The sequence below is a fragment of the Chrysemys picta genome, chromosome 3, assembly GCF_011386835.1.
Source record: "Chrysemys picta bellii isolate R12L10 chromosome 3, ASM1138683v2, whole genome shotgun sequence".
Lineage (NCBI taxonomy): Eukaryota > Metazoa > Chordata > Testudines > Emydidae > Chrysemys > Chrysemys picta.
Window position 1 is genome coordinate 179,238,029 of NC_088793.1, and position 20,890 is coordinate 179,258,918.

Sequence of the window (20,890 nt, forward strand, 5' to 3'; positions counted from 1 at the left end):
CAGTTTATGCTGAGCCAGGACCAGAAAAATGAGGCGAGGAGGTGGCGGCAACGGCAGCGCAGCGACAAGCGTAATGAGCACATGGACATAAACATGGACACAAAATTCTCTCAAACCACGGGCCCCGGTGCTTTGGAGATCATGTTGTTAATGGGGCAGGTTCTATCAGTAGAATGCCAATTCTGGGTCCGGGAAACAAGCACAGACTGGTGGGACCGCATAGTGTTGCAGGTGTGGGACGATTCCCAGTGGCTGCAAAACTTTTGCATGTGTAAGGGCACTTTCATGGAACTTTGTGACTTGCTCTCCCCTGCCCTGAAACTCCAGAATACCAAGATGAGAGCAGCCCTCACAGTTGAGAAGCGAGTGGCGATAGCCCTGTGGAAGCTTGCAACGCCAGACAGCTACCGGTCAGTCGGGAATCAATGGAGTGGGCAAATCTACTGTGGGGGCTGCTGTGATGCAAGTAGCCAAAGCAATCACTGAGGTGCTGCTATGAAAGGTAGTGACTCTGGGAAATGTGCAGGTCATAATGGATGGCTTTGCTGCAATGGGATTCCCTAACTGTGGTGGGGCGATAGATGGAATCCATATCCCTATCTTGGCACCGGAGTACCAGGGTACCCATTACATAAACCGCAAGGGGTACTTTTCAATGGTGCTGCAAGAACTTGTGGATCACAAGGGACGTTTCACCAACATCAGCATGGGTTGACTGGGAAGGGTTCATGATGCTTGCATCTTCAGGAACACTACTCTGTTTAAACGGCTGCAACAAGGGACTTACTTCCCGGACCAGAAAATAACCGTTGGGGATGTTGAAATGCCAATAGTTATTCTTGGGGACCCAGCCTACCCCTTAATGCCATGGCTCATGAAGCCATACACAGGCAGCCTGGACAGGAGTCAGGAGCTGTTCAACTACAGGCTGAGCAAGTGCAGAATGGTGGTAGAATGTGCATTTGGCCATTTAAAAGGTCGCTGGCGATGGTTACTGACTCGCTCAGACCTCAGCCAAACCAATATCCCCATTGTTATTTCTGCTTGCTGTGTGCTCCACAATCTCTGTGAAAGTAAGGGGGACACCTTTATGGCGGGGTGGGAGGCTGAGGCAAATTGCCTGGCTGCTGATTACGCACAGCCAGACACCAGGGCGATTAGAAGAGCACACCAGGAAGCGCTGTGCATCAGAGAAGCAGTTTCATGACTGGCCAGGCTACAGTGTGAAATTTCTGTTTGTTTCTCCTTCATGAAAACCTGCCCCCTTTATTGACTCATTCTCTGTAAGGAACCCACCCTCCCCCTTCCCCCAGCTTGCTTTCAAAGGAAATAAAGTCACTATCATTTAAAAATCATTTATTCTTTATTAATTGATTATAAAAAGAGGGAGAGAACCCGGGTGGGGTTTGGGAGGAGGATCGGCGGGAAGGAAAATGCCACTAAAAAAAGGTTAAAAAAATTAAAGCCTTTTGCTTGGGCTGTCCACTGGGGTGGAATGGGAGGGTGTACGGAGCCTCCCCCACCCCCGCGTTCTTACACGTCTGGATGAGGAGGCTATGGAACGTGGTGAGGCGGGAGGGGGGTTATACAGGGGCTGTAGCGGCACTCTGTTATCCTGCTGCTGTTCCTGAAGTTCCAACAGACGTCGGAGCATGTCTGTTTGCTCACGCAGCAGTCCCAGCATTGCATCCTGCCTCCTCTGATCTTCCTGCCACCACCTCTCATCTCGAGCGTCTCTCCTCTCCTCACGTTGGTCCCTCCTGACCTCACGTTCACTGGCTTCTTTCCTATACTTTGAAACCGTGTCCTTCCACTCATTCAGATGAGCTCTTTCACTGCGGGTGGATTCCATGATTTCTGCGTACCATCTCGTCTCGTGTCTTCTTTTTCCGATGCCTTATCTGAGATAGCCTTCGGGATGGAGGAGGGAGGCTTGAAAAATTTGCAGCTGCTGGAAGGAGGGAAAAAAGGAGAGAATTTTTTTAAAAGATACATTTTGCAGAACAATGCTTATACTCTTTCACGGTGACCAAAACTATTCACACTACATAGCACATGTGATTTCTGTGCAAGGTCGCATTTTGCCTCTTAATATTGAATGCCTGTGGCTTTGCTGCTAGAGATCCGGGCAACAGAATTCGGCTTGCATGCGGCCATGGTAAGCCATTGTCTTTCAGTTTCTGCGCCCTCCTTTCCCATATACCAAGCAAAGCCCGTCGAGTGCTGCAGTTTTCCTGTTAACCTTCAGCAGCAGAAAACAAACTAACCCCCCCCACACACATCCAATTCTCTGTATGATCACTTTATCCCTCCCCCCACCGCGTGGCTGGTATCAGGGAATATCCCTGCTAGCCAAACGTGAAAAACTCTGGGCCAATTCCCCCTCCCCCCGCCCCCCGTGCTTGGCTAACTGCAGGAAAGGATTTCTTTTCAGCCACAGGCAAACAGCCCAGTAGGAACGGCCACCTCTGTCCCCTTAATTAAATTCCCGTATTTCAACCAGGTTACCATGAGCGATATCACTCTCCTGAGGATTACACAGCGAGATAAAGAACGGATGTTGCTTGAATGCCAGCAAACACCGGGACCATACGCTGCCAGGCTTTGTCATGCAATGATACCAGATTACTTGCTGCAAGCATGGCGTGGTCAAGTGTCCTACCATGGAGGACGGAATAAGGCTGCACTGCCCAGAAACCTTGTGGCAAGGCTTTTGGAATACCTCCAGGAGAGCTTCATGGAGGTGTCCCTGGAGGATTTCCGCTCCATCCCCAGACACGTTCACAGACTTTTCCAGTAGCTGTACTGGCCGCGAATGCATCCCAAGTCCTCAGGGCAAAGTAATCATTAAAAAACGCTTGCTTTTAAAACAAGTTTTATATTTTAAAAGGTAAACTCACCTGAGGTCTCTTCCATGGGGTCATGGTCTTGGATACTGGCTTGGGAGGGTTGGGAGGGTACTTCATCAGGCTGAGAAAAAGATCCTGGCTGTTGGGGAGAATGGAGTGCTGGGTGCTCTCTGCAAGCTCGTCCTCCTCCTCCTCCTCTTCCCCGTCCGCAGAATCCTCAGGTGTAGCTGATGAGATTATCCCCGCCTCGGAATCCACAGTCAGAGGTGGGGTAGTGGTGGCGGCCCCCCCTAGAACTGCATGCAGCTCGGCATAGAAGTGGCATGTCCGCGGCTCTGACCTGGAGCGACCGTTTGCCTCCTTTGTTTTTTGATAGGCTTGTCTGAGCTCCTTGACTTTCACGCAGCACTGATCTGAGTCCCTATTGTGGCCTCTCTCCATCATGCCCTTGGAGATCTTTTCAGAAGTTTTGGCATTTCGTCTTTTTGAACGAAGTTCTGCTAGCACTGAATCCTCTCCCCATATAGCGATCAGATCCAGTACCTCCCGTACGGTCCATGCTGGTGCTCTTTTTCGATTATCGGCCTGCATGGTTACCTGTGCTGATGAGCTCTCTGTGGTCACCTGTGCTTTCCACGCTGGGCAAACAGGAAATAAAATTCAAATGTTCGCGGGGCTTTTCCTGTCTACCTGGCCAGTGCATCCGAGTTCAGATTGCTGTCCAGAGCGGTCACAATGGTGCACTGTGGGATAGCTCCCGGAGGCCAATACCATCGAATTGCGGCCACACTAACCCTAATTCGAAATGAAAATATCGATTTTGGTGCTACTCCGCTCGTCGGGGTGGAGTACAGAAATTGATTTTAAGAGCCCTTTATTTCGAAATAAATGGCTTCGTTGTGTGGACGGGTGCAGGGTTAATTCGATTTAACGCTGCTAAATCCGAATTAAAGTCATAGTGTAGACCAGGCCTAAAGGGAGTTAGCATCAAGTGGATTTGGATCCCTAGCTCCTTCGGGCACATTTGAAAATCCTAACCTACAAACATTCTTCCAAAGCATTCTGAAGTTTGCAGTTCCAGTGTTTGAAGTGGACTGAGTTGTAGTTGTTGTAACAATGAATGAAGGTGTTTCCATATCTGGGCATACTGCACAGATTAAGGAATTTTACTGATGAACGGGTTTCACTGTGGGTGCTTCAAGCCCTTGTTCCATAGCTGACATATGGATAAAAAAATACTGATCAGAATACCTTTTTCTGACCAAATTTAGTGGAGGAAGAGAATGGTCCTGGAAACTCTTTTTAAAATGCATATATATATTTTTAGTTCACTGTTAGTGTGCATTTATCCCACTATAAACAGAGTGCAAAACCATATTCAATACATAATCTTCACTAACTATGCATATAAATAGGGCAGTTTACTTCAAATATATTTTATATTTTGCAAAGCTCTGTAACACGGTCAATAATGTATTTATTTTCTTATTTTTATAGAACACAGTGTATGTGTGGGAAATGAATTCCCATTACCAAGTATAAATAACAAACTCTGCTAAATGATGGGCCAGTTATTTTCTCCTTGTGTGGGCTGAATAGAACTTAGCCCCACAAGAAGTACTATATTGCTTTACAAGTAGTTCCATTGAAATGAAACTACAAAGGCTGAATGGGATATGTTTATAAAATGTAATTATGTTTAAGTGTTTTTCCTTAAGATGGTGTCATAAGATGAAGCATCTGACTTAATTCAAGTTCTTAAGAAACAGCAGGGAAATCATGACTATCTTCATCAGTTATATTAGGCTGACATTTTTAGATCACAGAAATAACTGTTTATTTTTTATAATATGTATGAAGATCAAAAATATATCAGACTTGAACAATATCTGTTAATCCTTTCCTTGCTTTAGGATCTATGACCTAAATCCAGGGAAGGGTCACTTATGGTCCTCTGGGCATATATCACATACCCTCCACAGGGAAAATAATGGGGAACATTTTGAAACAAAGTTGCCCTGGGTGTGCATTGTCACAAAGAATACAAGTGATTGGGCCTGATTCTCTTCTCACATTAATGTAAATCAGGAGTAACTCTATTGAAGTTAATGGAGTTACACAAGTGCATATGAGATTTGAACCAAGCCCCTGAAGATTAATTGTAAAGGAGTAATCATAGATGATTCCCCTCAGATTTGAAGGGAGACATCTCAGGCTCTGCACTGTGGTATCTCCTCTTCAAACCATGGCCATATGGGCATTATTATTTTGACACAACGCTCCTGAGAAGACTGCCTGGTGATTTTCCATTGGGACACTTCCATCCTAAACATAGTAGGTAAAAGATAATTATAGGAGCCTGATCTTGTAAGCCTCTTCATGTAGAACTCATTTATTTCAAGTTTCAGAGGGGTAGCCATGTTAGTCTTTATCAGCAAAAATAACGAGGAGTCCATGTGGCACCTTAGAGACTAACAAATTTATTTGGGCATAAGCTTTCATGGGCTATAACCCACTTCCCTATATCGGAAACCGATTGACCGCTATACTTACTTACATGCCTCCAGCTATCATCCAGACCACATCACATGATCTATTGTCTACAGCCAAGCCCTAAGATACAACCGCATTTGCTCCAATCCCTCAGACAGAGACAAACACCTACAGGATCTCTATCAAGCGTTCTTAAAACTACAGTACCCACTTGGGGAAGTGAAGAAACAGACTGACAGAGCCAGAATGGTACCCACAAGTCACCTACTACAGGATAGGCCCAACAAAAAAAGTAACAGAATGCCACTAGCCATCACCTACAGCCCACAACTAAAACCTCTCCAGCGCATCATCAAGGATCTACAACCTATCCTGAAGGACGATCCCTCCTCTCACGGACCTTGGGAGACAGGCCAGTCCTCACTTACAGACAGCCTCCCAACTTGAAGCAAATACTCACCAGCAACTACACACCAAACAACAGAAACACTAACCCAGGAATCAATCCTTGCAACAGACCCCGTTGCCATCTCTATCCGCATATCAATCCCTGCAACAGACCCCGTTGCCAACTCTGTCCACATTCATAGGACCTAACCACATCAGCCACACCATCAGGGGCTCGTTCACCTGCACATCTACCAATGTGATATATGCCATCATGTGCCAGCAATGCCCCTCTGCCATGTACATTGGCCAAACCAGACAGTCTCTAAGCAAAAGAATAAATGGACACAATTCAGACATCAAGAAATGTAACATTTAAAAACCACTAGGAGAGCTTAGAGACTAACAGATTAATCAGGCATAAGCTTTCGTGGGTTATAATCCACTTCAGATGCATGGAATGAAAAATACAGTAAGGAGGTATAAATATACAGCACATGAAAAGATGGGCATTGCCTTATCAAGTGGAGGTTCAGTGCTAACGAAGTCAATTCAATTAGGATGGATGAGGCCCATTCCCAACAGTTGACAAGAAGGGGTGAATATAAACAGAAGGAAAATTACTTTTTGTAGTGCTAATGAGGCCAATGCAATCATGGTGGATGTGGCCCATTCCCAACAGTTGACAAGAAGGTGTGAGTATCAACAGAGGGGAAATTATTTTTTGTAGTGATCACTCCCAATTTTTATTCAGGCCTAATTTGATGGTGTCAAGTTTGCAAATTAATTCCAGTTCTGCAGTTTCTTGTTGAATTCTGTTTTTGACCTTTTTTTTTTTAAGAATTGCCACTTTTAAGTCTGTTATTGAGTGTCCAGGGAGATTGAAGTGTTCTCCTACTGGTTTTTGAATGTTACTATTCTATTCTATTACTATTGAACATTTCTTTGTTGGGCCTGTCCTGTAGTAGGTGACTTCTGGATACCCTTCTGGCTCTGTCAATCCCACTTGGTAAGGCAACTCCCATCTTTTCATGTGCTATGTATTTATACCTGCCTCTGTATTTTCCACTCCATGCATCTGATGAAGTGGGTTTTAGCCCACAAAAACTTATACCCCCCAAAATTTGTTAATCTCTAAGGTGCCACAAGGACTCCTTGTTGTTTTTGCTGAGACAGACTATCAGGGCTACTGCTCTGAAACCTATATGATTATTGTGATTCTTCACATATCTGCACTTTAAGAGAAAGTAGGATCTTTATGTACAGTGCCTGGATGATGATTTTATATTTTTTAATACTTAAGATTCATTAGCTGTAACCTTCTTGATATGTCTTGTTACATATTGCAATGGTTATGTACCATAGCAACCTTAACTAACACTTGAGAGATATTTCAAAGACATGATTTCAGCTTGAGAGCAGGAATAATAGAAAGAAGCCTTTTTTTTTTTATGCTTAATTCCCCTCAATTCCTCCCAAGAACAAAAACAAATATCTGGCTACCCAGCTTTTTTCTATGGCTTCAAATCCAGAATGTAATCTAAAATATGTGGGCTTATTATGCAGCTGATCAGGTCAGTACAAAGACACCGAGTGTTATAAAAAAGCTGTTGATGTGGATACAGATGCAATGAAACACAAGACACAGCAATGTGGGTTAAAGGTGGAGGCCATAGCTTTATTAAACATTAACTCAAATAGAGTAAAAGCATCCCAACTGCTACAGGATTAGAGAGTTCCAATGCTGTTTTCAAGATAGCCACAGGTGTAACAGAAACCATAAAGGAGGGACGGTCTATTCCTGCTCTTTCCATTAAGCCACTAGCTAAGGGCTTACCTAGATAGCGAATGTCCCAGTCCTCTCATTCACATAACATTAGGTCTTTAATATTAGGGAGCCCCAAGCTGCACAAGATATGGTGGCTGGAACCTCCAAGCCAACTGTACAGAGTCAGACACAGACTAGCATCCAGCTGAAGTTAAGAGTCCTGTTCAGGGCCAAATTAACCCATTGGCTAAAAGCCTCCTATTTTTAGGCTCTAATGGTCAGGCAGGGGGTGCGGCCAGGGCCAACTGAAGTGCGGGGAAACGAGCTTGCTCATGCAGCCCTGCTGGAGTTCAACTGCCAGCAGAAAAGGCAAAGCAGACCCCTGTGGCTTGGAAGCAGGGCCAGCTCCAGGCACCAGCAGAGCAAGCTGGTGCTTGGGGCAGCAGATTCCAAGGGGCGGCATTCCGGCCGCCCTTTTTTTTCCTTTTTCTTTTTGGTGTGCCGCTCAGGCCACCCTGTAGGGGGCGGCAGCCTGGAGGAGGGGAGCACCCTGCAGCAAACTCGGCAGGGCAGCCCGCGTCCTTCCCTCCCAGCCTACCAGAGTGGCGCGGAGCCCTTCTCCCAGACCAGCTCCCTGCATCCTGCCAGAGGGGAGGCGTTGAAGTGCCCAGACGGAGCCACCAGCCGGCTCCAGGAGACGCGGGAGCCCAGCACCGTGGCGGGAGGATGTGCTGAGCCGCCCCCAGAGGTGGGGGCACTGCTCCCGCTTGGCCAGGTCAGTTCGCGCAGGTCCGCCCCCAGCGCGGCCCCGGGGAGGGGTCACCAGCGGGCAGCCCCCTGGCGGGCGCGGAGCAGGCCCCAGCGTACTGGCGCGCCAGCCCCTGGGGGCCGCGGGTTGCTCTGCCACGCCCTGATTTCAGGAAAGTCCCGCTCGCGGACGGCGCAGGGAAACTTTCCTGGGACTTCGGGGCAGCGCAGATGGGGTGGCTCCGGCTGTGCCCGGTGGAATCCGCAGGGGACAGGATGCCTACAGACTTTGGCCCCAAATTTCCCCCTTCCCTGACACGCCCCCCCACACTCCAGTAGAAATGATTCATTGATTAATCCATCGGGTGACCCAGTGGTTTGGTGCTGTTTGATTTCTGTTCTCACTGTGGTTGCATTTTAGCAATGCAGCTTTTTGCATATGTGCATCTTTCCCCCTCCCCCAGGGAGAACAGTGTAAGGATTTTTAGCAGGCAAATGTAGTTCACATTGCTCTGCAGCTGGGAGATTTGTGGGCTTGAGAATCCCTAAATCCTCATTTAGGGCGGCCAAAAATTCTTTTGCTTGGGGCGGCAAAAAACCTAGAGCCGGCCCTGCTTAGAAGGAGCTCATCCTGCAGCCTGCTACTTCCACTCTCTCCCATCTGTGTCACCCTGCACTACAGGAATACGCTGCCAGGTATCCGTTTAACACTGGTGACTGGACACTAAAAATCCCGTTACTATGGGAACCCGTGTCAGCCGTGGGTGTAGTTTGAGCAGATATTGTCTCCCCATGCCCCCACTCCCCCAACGCCCGATTTTTCCAGAGCTCTGCTTAGCTGTTAGGGCGGGAAGAAGCTCCCTCTTTCCCTCTCCTCTGCTGAGGCTGGCAAGCTGCTCCAGGACGCTGCATCCTGGGTCTTAGTGTCCATCACCATCATCTTCTATGTGTTCTGGGTCCCGTTTCTGGACAACTGGTTAATGCCTGTGGGGGGAAGGGGAAGGGCAAGGGGGTGGTGGGGGGAAGAGGCAGTACCAGAGGGGTAGGGTGGGAAGCTTGCACAGAACCTGCACACACTCTATCCAGCTCCAGCCAGAACTATTGCCCCTCCCATGTATAAGGAACAAATTCCCACACATTTGTAGGAAAACAAAACAAAACATCCCATTCTGGATACCAGTACTTTAACTTTTACAGGACCTTCCATCGAGGGGCTTCAGATTTATGATGCACTGTGTTCAATACTGTATTGAACTGTATTAAAAATCAAAGAAATCCAATTTTTTTCTTTGATGTATTTTTCTGTACTGGGATGCACAGGCAACCAAGTTCTTCCCTTATGCTTAGTCTAGTTCCACAGGCCAGCGCATCTTTGTACTTTTAAGGGGTTGCAAAAGCACTGGAGCAAGCTCAACACAAAATGTTGTAGGTTTCTCCTTCCCCTCTCCCTCAAGGATTTTAAATCCACTTCTTAGCAGGTTATGCTAGAAAGCCTGGCTGAATAGGTTAAAGGCAGGTTCTGACCATTTGCTGGTTCTCTAGCAGTTCAATCCATCATAAAAGTGCCTCACATTTGATTTCTTTTGAGTTTCATTTCAAAAACTTACAGCTAAATAAACTTGAAGTTAGTCCTCATTTTTCTGCCCCAACTCAAACTAACTTCTTTCCCAAGTGGAAAATATTGGGTAAGGATGGAATGTGTGTGATTCAAGAAGGGAATGAGAACACAGGCAATTCCTGCTGACAGTTACACCTGGGTAGCCTTATTGCCTTCAGGGAGAACAGATATTTGCACAAGAATAGATTTTGGTCTGCTTAATTTACACATGCAAATGAAACAGGAAGCTCTCCCTTCATTCTACACCAGTCTTAAACAAACACCAGACCTGATGTAACAAGGGTGTCACTTCAGCAGCCTTGGTTGGACTGTTCTTTTGAAAGATCTTTAATGCTTCCCTTAAGGTGCTGATTTTCAGTGAAGTCTTTGTTCCAGGAGGGGAAAGGAGGGGCAGAGAACACAACAGGGAATAGCTCTGTTTTGTCAACTCCTAGTCATTCAAAAGCTGAAAAGCTTTAGATTAAGTTTGTTTAATGTTTGTACAGTGATTTTGAAGAGCTAACATAGTATAGAAATGCTAAATATTATGACTGGGCACCATCTAAAGATCAGTGTCACTTCTAGCTGTTACCTTTTTCTTACAGAAAGCTTAAAACAAACAAATGCCAACCATAGGGGGCTGGTGCACATAGAACTCATGCTTAAAAAAAACTCATGTTGGAGCTGCTGATCACACATTCTAGAACAGATAATACTGAGTGCTGCCATGAGTGCAGGGGACCAGACTTGATGACCTCTCAAGGTCCCTTCCAGTCCTATGATTCTATTCTATTATTCTAATTGTGGAAGAGCTTAGTGACAGAATGGCCTGACATGGTGAATCACTGGAGATTAACTACACAAGCTGGGTGTCATCCCACAAATAATATTTGGGTTCAATATGAAACCAGTAATTCATTGTCCTTTGGCAGTATAACACTGGGAGGCAGCATTCAGAGAAAGACAGCCTAAAATACAATGTCACCCAATGTAATTTTCCTGCTACAACTTCCTCTACTTCACTGGATTTTACACCTGCGTGGTTTTCTTTTACATAATAAAATCTCGCTGCCTCCCAGACTGCAGTCAGAATGAGATACGGTATGTGGTGTAGAGTCCATAGCTTGGGGGAAACACCTGCAGCAGGGCTTGGCTTTCCACTGTGCCATGTGGAGAGCTGAGTGTGGAAGCACAAGGTTGAAAGAGGTGAGCAGGATGGAGAATGTCGCAGTGTTCATCCTCATACAGATGAGCACTCCACTATCTAGAAGGAAGGAGGCCTAAGAGAAGGACAGCGTAGCATCCCTCGTGCTGCCTCTTACTCAGAAGTATCTTTTTGAAGAATTAAGTGTTGAGAGAGTAGAATAAACCAATTTTACATAAATAAATAATATGCAAATATGTATGTAGATAAATGTTTGACCTAATAATTTTTTTTGCAATCTGTAATTCATATTTAGGCCCTTCCCTCCCATTAGCCTTAGGCCCCTCATAACTTTAATCCGGCCCTGGTCCTGTTGTGTTAATTTAGATGGGATATGGACTAAAGGTGTGAACATAACTTAAATATGAAATGCTAAGTACCTTTCCTAGACCTGAGGAAGAGCTCTGGGTAAGCTGGAAAGCTTGTCTCTTTCACCAACAGAAGGGCCCCAATAAAAGATATTACCTCACCCACCTGCTCTCTTCAGCATAACCCAGTCACTGTCCAACATTAAACAGTGTTAAACAAGGTTCAGGGCTTGGTGTATAGAGACCTCAGCCTGGCAAACACACCATTAAAAATCCTTTTTAATCTTGTATTAAAGATAAAGAAAAGAAGGAAAAAAGTATTAAATAAGGCTACAGACAGCTAGATACAAGAAACCCATAGATCACCACTTATCTTCATAGATCCAGTAACCACTCCAAACACACAGCCAGGCACACAGATAGCACAGAAAATAGTCTGAGGAAAAATCCAGGATATACACCTTAACACATTCAAAATTGCTGTTACCAAACCAGGACACTCCACCAGAACATCATGGAATGAGCCACCCAAATACCCCGATTGAACCTGCTTCAATAGAGAAATAAAACCCCCTCTGACTGCACGCCCGTAGTTGTCACCTACCACCCCACGCTGGGATCCATATGGGGTATCATCAAACAATTACAACCCATACTCAATGGGTAGCCCACCCCTGAAAGAAATCTTTGCTGAACCCTCCCTTCTGAACTTCAAACAGCCCCCAACCTCTCAAAGTTCATCATCAGAAGCAAGCTCCCCACAGACCAGGACCAACCAACTCAAAGTGGTACAAGACCCTGCCAGAAAAACAGATGCAAAACCTGCAGACATATCTCCACTGCTTCAGTGATCAACACCCTCCCCCACACATCTTTCAAGACCCCTGGGTCCTATGTGTGCCTGTCACCACATGTGGTGTACTCATAGACTCACAGACTCATAGACTTTAAGGTCAGAAGGGACCATTATGATCATCTAGTCTGACCTCCTGCATGATGCAGGCCACAAAGCCGGCCCAACCCCTTTCCCTTGACTCTGCTGTTGAAGTCCCCAAATCCTGTGGTTTAGAGACTTCAAGTAGCAGAGAATCCTCCAGCTAGCGGCCCCTACCCCATGCTGCGGAGGAAGGCAAAAAACCTCCAGGGACTCTGCCAATCTACCCTGGAGGAAAATTCCTTCCCGACCCCAAATATGGTGATCAGTAGAACCCCGAGCATGTAGGCAAGATTCTCCATCCAGTGCACTAAATGCCCCAATAGCAACTATGTGGGTGAAACCAGACAATCACTCTGCGCTCGAATGGACTCGCAAAGGAAAATGGTAAGAGACTAAAACATCCTATCACCTGAGGGTGAACACTTTTTACAAAGTGATCGCTATAGCTGACCTATCAGTCTTAATCCTCAAAAGAAACCTACACAACACTTTCAAAAGATGAGTCTGGGAGCTTAAATTCCTATCCTTGCAAGACACTAAAAATCATGATATAGACTGAATAGGGACAATGGATTTATAGCTTATTACAACAATCTGTAACCCACTAACAACCCCCCTCAGATGCTTGCCTCCCCTTCTTTCCTCCCTATAACTGGAGGGGAGTTAATGGGTTACTTCACATTTAATGGTCTCTTGAAATGTGTGTTAATCACTTACGCTAAACATTCTGTTCCATCTTGTATTTAGCCATGATACTCTGAGTAAGTTACCCAGACTTGAAGAAGAGCTCTGTGTAAGCTCAAAAGCTTGTCTCGCTCACCAAAAGAAGTTGACATCTATGAATTTTCACATACTTTTTACAGTGGAGCTCACAATTAGGGTAAAATTGTGGGCCCAGTTACCACAACAGTCCACAGCTGACCCAGGTCCCCGACATTCCTAACTAGGATCCCACCAGAAGTTGTGACAAAAAAAGAATGCATTCCAGCAGATCCCTTGGATGCCAAGAGGAAAATGAAAAAAAAGTATGGTTCAGAGAAGCTCTTCCAGACATAAAAAAACAATTGGATGAGCTCCCATGCCTCTAGGAGGTCAGACACTGCTAGCTAAGGCGCATAAGGGTGGGACAGCTTAATGGGCACTGAGTGTCCACTCATTGCTGTTCCTTATATAAACCTCCCCAAATAGTGGGAGGCAGTGAGATTTCCTAAACCCTTAAACAAGCTGGTGGCACTGCAGGGAAGGAGGGACAAAGACTAGAATTTCTCATGCCACAGTGCCAGCATGCATCACTCTTCCCTCCTATTGCCTTGTATAACCCACACACCTCTGTTGTGTTCTGTCCCATCTAGTGTCACTGAGACCACTTAGAGAGAGAGAGATCAAATGAGTCTGCTCTACAGCTTTAGCTAACAGCCAGTTAGGCTCATGCACTAGCTCCAGCGGTCCTAGGTTTGATTCTACCCGCTGACGACTGGTGTCTGTCAGTGTTACACTTGCACAGAAGCAGTACCTTCCCCCAAGCCAGAGATGAAGGGACAAGAGGCAAGCACCACCTGAATGGAGGGTGGGGGAGAGTTCTGGACCATCATCCTCTGTAGCAGAGTCTCCTGTCACTCAACCCTATCAAATCCTTACTTCACCTAGTATTTACATAAAGATGGGTCCAATAGGGAGTTGAGACAGTTAGTGACAACCTCTCAGTTTCTATAAGAATGCAAATACAGTAGCTACTTACAGAGGGGTTCAGGTCACCAGTTATGTCAAGGTGAGACACCCAGTGTTAGAATACTGTAAGGAGGGTAGATTCCAGGTAGCAACAAACCTTCCATGATTTGAAATGGTTTGAGATAGTACTGAAAATGGTTCAGTTAAGTGTGTCAACTCAAAACATGAAACACAGTTACCATAATCTTTTTAGTTTTCTAGTAAAAAAAATGAAGGATACTGGGTAAGGTTTAAAAAAATGTTAAGAGATTGCTATAGGTTTTTACTTAAAAAAAAAAACACCTAAATGCACAAAATTAAAAGAAAGAAAATGTTTCAGTTAAAGTTCCAATGTCAATATTAATCGTGCCTTTGTATCCACACGGGAGAAATTTCAGATATAAAAGAACTTGTTTCAGAAAGTTTGGAGAGCAAGAAACACAGAAATTACAATAGAACCTGCATCCCAGAATAATCCATGGGATTACAGATAAATCAATGTCATACTTAATGGCTGTGGTTTTCAATGGTGCCTGAGGGAATTAAACACCTGCCTCCCTCTGAATTTCAATGGAATTTGAGCACCTAATTCCTTAGGCTCTTTTGTAAATCCCAGCCTATTTAGGATTCAGTACTTCTTGACTGAATCATGCCACAGCTACATATTATGGTTTGTCAGCAATTATTTATCTTTGTATATGTAAATCCTCAGTGTTGTGTAGCCATTAGCAACTATATTCAATCTAACTTCAGAATGGAACATATTTACAAGTATATTTTAGGAATGGTAATTTGTGTGGATTTGAGTGACTAAAGAGATTGCATAAATAACTACTGACAGTAACAGGGATGAACATTTCACACTTGAAAGTGACAGAGGAAGGGGATGTGGCTATTGCAAAAGCAAAGATGCCACAAAACTATATAGCAAAATGTTAAATGTGCTTAAAAAGGGTTAGGAGTCATCTTCTGTTCCTCACTGTCTCGTTATACCTTTTAGTTCCAAGAGCTGAAGGTGTTTTCACATGTATCACAGCAGAATGGAAGAGAGTGAAGGTCAAAAGGTAAACTTCATATGTTGCAATGCATTTTCACAGGCTGAATCAGTACCCATGTGATTTGTAGTGTTGTTCACACACTTTAATGTATAAGAGTGGAGGGAAACAACATGGGGGGAAAAGAACTAGAGAAAAATTAATGCAAAAAATTGCTCAAGGTGTTTCTGACAATCTCTGTTTTGCTGGTGTTGTTCTTTATCTTCCTTCTTATTATTTTACACTTAGAAGAGAAATTATCTTTTTTTTTCCTTTGTGGAAGAAGTGAAGTGGGTCTGGAAGAAAATTTACAGGATAGGAGGACCAGACAATTGCTAGTGTAAAAGTGAAAGAATGGAGATAATGAAAGAAGAAAAATTAGGAGAAAAGCAAATCATGAAATGCACACACTAAGTCTTCAGCTTATGGTATAGCATTGATATGCATCAATAGAAACAGGAGCATCTGTATTATAACAAGTACTAGATCTTCTCTTTGTAATGAGAGCTAGAGGGTAAGAGTAATCCCAGTCTTAACAAGATTCCACTTCCAGATCTTAAACTATAAGTATGTTTCAGACCTCACAACAGCTTTATGTTGGTGTAACTCAATTAACATAATTGGTGTTGTTCCTGATTTATACTAGTGTGATGTCAGAATCAGACCCATCTTGTTTGCTACTCTGAGCATGCCACATATGTTTTGGAAAAACTGAATGTTGTTAAAATGATTGCCATGTTCCACCTCAGAGATGGCTGTATTTCAATGGTGGCTGGCGTGATTAAGCCTAATCCCGAATCTCTTCCGCAGGCAAAATTTCCATTGACTTCACATGAGTTCTTACCTGAGTCAGGAGTTCAGAATTAGATTTTATAATTTGTAAATTGCTATAGGTCAATACATGTATAAAGCAGTAATAGTAGTAATAATAGTACTCAAATCACTTGTTCCCTTAATGAGCCCACACCGTGAATTCCTGTTGTTTGTGAATGGGCTTTTTTATGGCATTTGTCACCATCATATCCAGGCACCTTACAAATATTAACAGGTTTATCTTTGCAACAGCCCTGTGAGGTTTAGAAGTATCACCATTTCACTCCCAGAGAAACAGAGGAAAGATTAAGGTAACTTGTCAATGTAGAAAGTGTGCAGCAGAACCTGGAATAGAGCAGTAACTTAACTACAAGATCTCCCTTCTTCCTCCCCCATCACTCCTTATTCAAGTGAAACTTCCACCGAACATAGGAATTCTCATACTAGATCAGGACAGTGATCCCTATAGTGCAAGCATACTGTTCAGTACCAGCTACTTCAGAGGAAGAAACATGCAACTGGCCGTTATGGGATAACATGCACCCAGAGAAAGTTTTCTCCAAGCCTCCAATAGTTAGAGATTGAGCTTCTGTCCTGAGGTTTAAGGGTTTATATCCCTTCCAAAATTCTTTTTAAAAATATTTACTACTATAACTCTGGGTTTTTTTTGTTATCCACGTAAATGTCTAATCCTTTTGTGAATCCTGCTAAACTCTTAGCATCAGTGATATCTCATGGCAGTGAGTTCCACAATCTTAGTTGTGCATCGCATAAAGAAGTATTTCCTTTTAGTATTTGAATTTGCCGCCTTTCAATTTCATTGAATGTCACTTTGTTCTTTTGTTATGACACAAAGTGAATAGAAGAAGCTCCCCATCTACTTTCTCTAAATTATTCATTTGTTTGTCATGTCCTCTTTCATTTGTGTTCACTCTATATTGCAGTCTTTTCAGTGTCTTTTTATGAGTTTTTCCATTCCAGTAATCATTCTCGACCCCTCGTTTCTGAACTCACTCAATTTGTGCTATGCTTGAGTACCAGATCATATCTGAAGACAGTGTTCCAGCTGAGGATGAACTATTCATGTATATAATGGTGTTATAATATTTTCTGTATTCATATTAATAAGTCATGACTGAGTATGGAATCCAGTATTTGGCCCGGGTTGATCCGTAGCTTATGTTTGCTTAGGGATGCTTTATTAATTGGGTTCCTAATGCTGAATCAACCTCAATTATGCGTGTTGACTTGTAGTGAGCAGGGACCAGGTCTACCTGTGTGCCTACTACAACACAGCCCTGCTCCTGATTGGGGCACAATACAAATATTTAATAACAACAGTCACAGTAGAAGATATTGCGTCAGTGGCGTGTGTCCAGATTGACTATAACTGACCAACTGAGAATTCCACCCTGTATCCAGAGACTCTTGGTTGGTGTAAACCATCATAACTTGCTCCTGAGCCAGCCACCCCCTACCCCAGCATGATAGGTGTAAGCGGGGGAATGGACCCGCTATTGTGGGGAACTTTCCTGGCTTCTGCACTACCCCGGTGAAGTGGGCTAGCGAAAGGATCTGAGTCCTCGCTCCCACTCCCTTTACCCAGAGGCCTCCCTGCCCTTGAGGGCTCCCCTTCCACTCTCCTGTCTGGCAGAGTCCTCATAACCCCAACAAGGCTGGGCCCAGGATTCCTGGGGGGCTCAACCCCCAACCCTGCTGTGGTCACCTAGGACAGGGGCTAGGGTGTCCCCACTCCACGGTACCCTCTCTGCATTGGGCACCTCCCTGACCCACTGATTATTCCATACAATTTAAAGCAAATACAAGTTGTTTAATTAACAATTAATCTAAAGAAAAGAACAAGGAAAAATGGGAAAGGTTAAAGGAAAACACATCACCCTGCTCTGTGGCAGGGAACATCACAAACAGTGTCTCTGGACATCAGGGCACCTCGCAGTCTGTTCCTTGTAGATCCCAGATTTCCTTCTCAGGCCCTGGTTGTGCTGCAGGTATGCTGCGGGTTGGACACTTGCAATGGTGGTGGCCACACACCTCCGGGCTTTGAGTGGTGGGATCCTTCTTCCCAGCGTCAGCCCCCCGTCAGGTTACAGTCCCCCTCCCGGTTTGGCCTGCAAGGGCCCTTGGATAGGGGTGTCTTTCTGTGCTGGGCCCTTTGCCCAAGGTCCCCCCCTTGGCTGGCCCCACTTGCTCACCACACCTGGCTCTGTGGCTGCAGCTCTGCTCCCAGCACAGGATCTGCTCTCCCTGGGCTGCGTCTCTGGCTCTGTGGCTGCAGCTCTGCTCCCAGCACAGGATCTGCTCTCCCTGGGCTGCACCTCTGGCTCCTCTGGATCTGGCACAATTCTGTTCTCCAGCTCAGCTTGGGCCCCTGCTTTCTCCTTAGCTCGGCCCCACTCAGTCTGACCCAGGCAATTCCAACTCACACAGAGGACGGGACCCACCCTGGCCTCCTGTCATGCTGATTAGCCTGCCCGCCCTGTCAATCAGGCTGACCTGGAGCATTGGCCTCTCGCCATTGTTCCTGGGGAGTGTCAGTCTCAGGGTCCTGATTTCCCATCAACCCCTCCCCTTTTAGTGCTGGGAGCTAGCCAACCAAAACACCCCCACTGAATGTTAGTAAGTGGCAACAGTCCCCTTACATAGGCATGGAGGTGATGGGACACAGTTGGTCTGCCTCTTCCAGGGCCAGGCCTGTCAACGATCATCCCTTAGAACCAGGGAACTATAATGCCTCTGTCCACATGTGCACAATGTGGAGCAAAGGCAGGAGGAAATCTGGTCCAGCATGATTCATTGTGGCTGTTATACAGTAACTCCTCACTTAAAGTTGTCCTGGTTAACATTGTTTCGTTGTTAGGTTGCTGATCTAATAGAGAACATATTCGTTTAAAGTTGCACAATGTTCCTTTTTAAGGTTGTTTGGCTCGCTCTGCTCCGAACTGACCCCACTTCCCTGCCGGAGCGCCAGATGGGCAGAGTGGGGCAAGCCACCGTGCCCCGACCCCTCTACGCCCCGCCTCAACTAAGCTTCACAATCATCATTGGTGAGTACAATATTACATTGTTTGTTTAAAATTATGTAAAACTTATACTGTATATGTATATAATGTCTTTTGTCTGGCAAAAAAAAAATTCCCTGGAACCTAACCCCCCCTATTTACATTAATTCTTATGGGGAAATTGGATTCATTTAATATCATTTTGCTTAAAGTAGCATTTTTCAGGAACATAACTACAATGTTAAGCAAGGAGTTCCTGTATTAAGAAAGCAGTAAGGCAGACAAGAATGGAAGAAAATACAGAGGAAAGAGATTAAACAGCTGAAAATACATCAAGGTCCAGGTAATTACATGTGGGGAAATTGTCAGACTGTTGAACAATGCTATTTGTATTACAGTAGTACTGTATTGTATTACGGAGCTCCCCAACAGCATCAAGGCCCCGTTGTGCAAACATAGAGTAAGAGACAATCCCTGCCCTGAAGAATTTGCATTCTAACTAGACACAACAAAGGGTGGGAGAAAGGGCTGCAGCATACATGTAGAAGATAGTCCAGTCCACCAAGTTCAACTGCCTAGATAATTCCCCGTAAGGGAGTCTCCATGGAGGAAAGCTGTCAGAGGGAGCACACCCAGCTCCCTGATGACCCCGGTGTAAGGAAGAAGCAGTTCCAGGGGTGTCAGGAGTGTGGTGACACCTACTCCATTATACCTGATCCTCCATTGGTATAAAATCCATAAACTTATGCCAACAAGGGAAGTTACAGTATGCCCTTCAGCTGTTCTAAGTACTACAAGTGCAGAGCAGCCAAGAAGCCACAACCAGCTGCCTGTGTCTGCTACTATTCACATTATTGGAATGCAGCTTCAATGTAATGGAGAACAGTGCCTAAGTGATTTTCCCACAGTCATAGAGGAGGTCAGTGGTGGAGCTGGGAATTGAACCCAGGTCTCTGAGTTCTAGTTTACTGTCTTAGCCATAGGACGCTTCTACCTAAATACAGCAATCAGGAGCTTGCTTTAAAAATAAATGTAAATTCATTGTAGGGTCAGCTTCATCATTCTGATGCAGTTCGGTGGATTCAAGAGAAGAACATAAAATCTACAGGTACCATATGATTCCAGCAGGGCTGGTATAGGAGAAAAGCTAATAGTAAAATCATTTGCTGTAAAACAGTCTTTGAAATTGTCTTCGGATACATGAAAGGTTCTCTCAATCTACTACTCATAGGATGAGGCAACAAAGGAAGTCCATCTAGTACAACATAGAGTACAAACAAGCAGTGGGCAAATCTGAGATGGGAATCTCATCCCTGACATTACTGCTGTGGTATGGAGTGTATCTTTCTCATGAACATCTACACAGTCTGTTAGTGAACCTGTCATAAAAAATACTGAGGTGGGCGGGGAGCAAGAGCCATTTTTTTTCACAAATGAAAGAAGCTATAGTAGAAAATAAAATAAAATCAGAACTCTGCTGTCTGGCCTGATCTTGCTAGATGTTGAGTGCCACACTTTCAAATAGTAGGGCTAGATTGTGATTTATCCTACACACCAATGCAAAGGTGTACATGAGCTACCACTGCACAAGCTACCTAGGCCTTGGCACCAGGCACACAACTGTAAAGAGACCCTGCGTATCCACTTCTCTTCCTCCCTGAATAATATGTATGGGGAGTGGGCAGGAAATATACCTGTTTGTTGACCAGCACAGCAGAGCCAGTGTGGGGTATGTCAGAACTTGGTGACAGTATAGGTTCCCAGCTACATGTTGTTAGGGTTGGAGGGGTTTCATGGCCTTTTGAGGAGGAGAGACACATGCTGGAGAGCCATTAGCAGAAGGTCCAGTGCAGTTTGGGGCTGCAAACACACAGATATCAAAGAAGTATTAATCCTTTTCTATACAACTGTGCTGAAATCAGAGCTGTGATATTGTCTTCAATTTGGGGTGTCTTGTTACCAAAAGATAATTAACAATTGGGAGGCATTCAGAGGTTGAAAAGTTTGTACTCTAAGCAAAGAGAAG

The 20,890-nt window shown here is 44.9% G+C and overlaps 1 long non-coding RNA gene across 1 annotated transcript; it reads left to right on the top strand.

Moving 5' to 3' along the window:
* Positions 1 to 8,031: 8,031 nt before the first annotated feature.
* On the top strand, positions 8,032 to 18,912 carry LOC101937888 (uncharacterized). The gene is made up of 3 exons (XR_002887854.3): positions 8,032 to 8,272; positions 14,998 to 15,061; positions 18,780 to 18,912. It is a non-coding gene; the product is annotated as an uncharacterized LOC101937888 (long non-coding RNA).
* Positions 18,913 to 20,890: the final 1,978 nt, after the last annotated feature.